The 4,293-nt window shown below is 37.5% G+C and overlaps 1 pseudogene; it reads right to left on the bottom strand.

The window, feature by feature from the left end:
• Positions 1 to 586: 586 nt before the first annotated feature.
• LOC120199352 lies at positions 587 to 2,187 on the bottom strand (annotated as a pseudogene).
• Between the last annotated feature and the right edge of the window lie 2,106 nt (positions 2,188 to 4,293).

Genomic DNA, 4,293 nt, shown 5'->3' with positions numbered 1-4,293 from the left:
TAGTTTACCTATAATATTATGAAAATTAAAGGATGAAGTTAGAATAACCCTAAACCAAAGCTAAATTTGAATATATAAAGAGCAAAGTAGATTTGTCCAACTTCACTTCTGAGCAGATATTGTCAAGTTTATGACAAAAGTGTATTTTGGATCACCAACTACCGCCGAAGTTGTCTTCATCGTGAGTTGGTAAGGTCCCACCAACCAACTGTTTAACAGACGAACTTGGCTTAAAGGATGAACATGATTTTTGCCTGATCCACCTATATGCACCCCACTTTCTTGGGGTAACTGGACAAAATTTAAAATATTATAGCTTCTTCGGCCTAACTTATATCACACAAAGGTCAGATCTCTTTGGATATTTAGAAGAAAGAGGAAAAAATAAACTTTTTACCCAGAATTTATAGTTTGGAAGTTGTCATCACCTAAATTTAGGGGGGGGGGAACCTTAATTTTTTGTCTGATTTCAGATCGTGCTTATTTTCTTCATCTTTCTCTAGACTAACTTTCTCCATATTCGATTTAATTTTTTTAAAAAAATGTGTTTAGTCTTTAAAAAGGTTTTATTAGTACAAACAAAGGTGTACAAATTTAAGTAGGTATACACAAATCTAAAATGGCTTATTCATAAAAGTTTGGATCCGATAATCTTGGTGTTGGAATTGCCACAAGTGGATTCTCCAACTTCAAGACGATCCCAACTTCTCAGTAAGATCTATGTTGTTACCCTCAGGCACTTTCCAGTCAAATGAATGCAACAGTGTGCCAACCGATACAACACCATCCTCTCAGCCATCACAATTCCAGCACAGATTCTTCTGCCGGACCCGAAAGGAAAATAACTGAAAATCATTCCCCTGAAATCCCATTGGCTATTCAAAAACCTGTCAGGGTCGAACTCCGATGGATTTTCCCAGATCGAGGGTCCCTGTGAATTGCCCAGGCATTCACGAACACCCTCGACCCCTCGGATAGCATAACCACCGACGGTGCAGGATTCACTGGGCAATGAGGGATTAGGAGAGGTAGAGCTGGGTGCAAACGCAACGATTCTTTCATTATTGCCAGTAGATATGGCAATTTGTGAATGTGGGATTCTTCTACCAAGTTGTCTTTGCCGATCACTTCATCCAGTTCTTGCTGTGCTTTTCTCATCACTTCTGGTTTGTTTATGATTTCAGCCAACATGAACTCAATTGAGTTAGATGATGTGTCTGATCCTCCCACCACCATCCTGTCAAGTATTAAATTTATGTTTAAAGATCCATTTTTTTGTTAGATTAGAGCACTTGGAGGAACTGTTTTTCATGGCTATTTAAACTTATCAATAACAATAATTTATCTAATAGAAGAAGGAAAACTCACCAGGAGCAAGGCTTTGATATAATCCATAGTCAATGGGGTCTTGGAATCTTCGTCATCCTTCAACTGTAATAGAAACTGTACAAAGTCCAGTGCTGAACTGTTCCCACTTTCCCTCTCCTTCTTCAACCTTTGATCGATTATGTTATCAATGATTGCGTTCAACTTATCCATTGGCTTTTCATACGTTTCACTGCACCTTGCAAATCAAGCGGGGCCAGCGCTGGGAAAAAAATTCGAAATATTGGGCATACCCAAAAGCTCAGTTGTTTCCGAGATGACCTGCCTGAACTCTGAACCAAGGCTCGCCCTCGCCTCCCCCTCGACGGTGCCACCCCACAACATATTGGTCACCACATTCAATATCGTTAAAAACATTTGCTCTCCCACGTTTACCGGCGATCTGGCCTTGCTATACAAATACCCCACGGTTTGTCGTACTTCTCTACGGCAAAGCTCATACGCTTTGTCCAAAGTAGCATTGCTAAGCATCTTGATGACGCATACTTTCCTTAACATCCTCCATTCAGGACCGTAGGGGTTCCAAGCTATATCTTGGTCTTTAAGTACTTCTCGTGCCGCCGATGGGGAGGTCACGAGGATCCCTAGCTTGCTCCCGAGCTGGAGTTTGACAACTGGACCGTAGGTGCGAGCCAGATCGGCGAAGTAGGAGTGGAGGTCAGGACGGAGGAAGGGAAGGCTTCCCACTATGGGGAGGCCTCGAGGGCCTGGCGGAGATGGCGGATTCCCCCTGGATTTTAAGTACATCCATGTAAATCAGAAGAGGGCAAAAGCACCAACAAGGGTGAAAAACAGAGCCATGTAAGAGAAACAATGAGTTAGTAATGTGAATGTGGTGGCATATTTGTGGTATTTTTATATCAAGGGTAAGGATTTTTATCGGTTTTATTGCGGAAAAAAACTCAGCTGTTGGTGCTTGTTGGAATATGGGAAAATGGATCTTCTTCCCTATTGCATACGGTGGGTGGAGATTTTCCAAAAAAAAAAAAAAAACAAAGTTCTAGTCAGATTTTAAGATGATGTTATTATGTAAATTTAATTTAAACGGACAGATCGGTGGTGGCTGAATCGGATATTTTGTAGGCAAAGCATGAAAAGCACAAAAGACTGATGAAAAATGACTCACCGGGACTCAACTCTATTTGGCTGAAACTCACACGCCAAACAATAATTTATTTATAGTTGGGGATTGACAAGAGCTACAAGAAATCTACTCAGATAATTGATGATGCGGGGCCTTTACCACGAAATACTCGGCCAAATTGACCCATTACAGCAACCGGGTAAATTATTTAGCCTATTAGGACACCCAAACATTTAATTTGAGATCTACAGTAAATTAAACAGTCACCAAAAAATTCGTTATAACGGAGTGATGAGTTCCATGATATATGATTTTTTAATGAGCCGTATTAGGTGGGCCCCTTAGTCAGAATAAAAAAATATATCTTCAGGGACTCGTCACGTCAGCGTGACGAGTCCTATTAAAAATTTTTTTTTGTAATTTTTTAAAAGAAAATAAAAAAATATTTTATAGTCATAGAACTCGTCACACTGGCGTGACGAGTTACAACGGGTATAAACGGTCAATTTTTTTTAAAATTTCATTGGAACTCGTCATGCCGATGTGATGAGTTCTAACGGAAAAAATATGTATTCCCTTTAAGTTGTGGACAACATCTTCAATCTCTTACTTTAGACACTCTTTTCATTTTCAATCTCCTATGCAAAAAAACTCCTTTAATCTAACCAAAAACATTTCAAACAATGAATAACAAATTTTTCACAGTTGTCCATTATAATGACGAAATTCTACAAACTGAAGTTGGTATTGTGTTTAAGTCAGAGAGGCCGATTAATATGATGTTCTCTGTAGATGTATCACATCGTCAAATGAAGCAAAAAATTGAGAGAAAAATTGAAGCTTCTGTTTCATGTTTATCGGCACCTTGTTGAAAACATTTTGATATACCAAACAAATTTGTTAATTAATTTTTATAAATTTTAAGATTATATTCGATTCAATTATTCGAATATATACAATTATTACTTAAAGTTTAAAACGTCAAATGTTACTCCTAACTCTAATGAAAAATTGAGATCTATACTGGAAATATTTTTGAAATAATTTTTTACTAAAAGTTTCGAACTTTAATCGAGTCAAAAACTCAATTTTAAGTAAGTAGTACCGATACTGCTAAGGCAGTACCGATACCATGGCAACAGAACCTCAAAAATGGTACCGATGCCATGCATGGTATCGACACCATGTAGTATAGTAGCACCGATTCTATGAATGTAGTACCGATAATACTCCTTTGGTTTGACTCTGAAATTTTCCAGAATCCCAAATTGGTATCGATACCGTTGTCTGGTATCGATACTACTCTATATAGTAGTATCGATACTCCTTGAGACAGTATCGATATCGTTGTCTTTCAACGGTCAAATTTTTTGTATTTAATGAAAGGAGTATCGATACTTATAGATATAGTACCGATACTAATTGTTTCTGAGTATCATTTAATGCGAGAAACTACCCCCAACAGCTCTATTCACTCCAACAACAATTCAAACGGTTGAAATTGATTGAATGAGTATATAAACAAGATCCCAAGCCATTTATGATAATAAGAAATAAGAGAGAAAGCCAAAAACTTCAAGTGTTAGCTAAATCAAGTCAACATTTTTTAATATTCTTTTTGCTTTCAAAGAACACTTCTTGTACTTATTTGTATTCATTTCTCAAGTGTTCTTATTTGTTCTTGAATTGTGCAAACACATTCCTTGTGAGGTTTTTATAAGTTTGCAATTTGTAATTTTTCTCTTTGAGAGAGTGTTTCAAGAATTTGAGGTATAATTCTTGAGAGAGTTGTAAGGTTACACCTTATCCTCAAAGGTAGATAC

Source organism: Hibiscus syriacus, unplaced genomic scaffold (assembly GCF_006381635.1).
Source record: "Hibiscus syriacus cultivar Baekdansim isolate YM2019G1 unplaced genomic scaffold, ASM638163v2 tig00005411_pilon, whole genome shotgun sequence".
Lineage (NCBI taxonomy): Eukaryota > Viridiplantae > Streptophyta > Magnoliopsida > Malvales > Malvaceae > Hibiscus > Hibiscus syriacus.
This window is presented reverse-complemented; position numbering and strand designations above follow the sequence as displayed.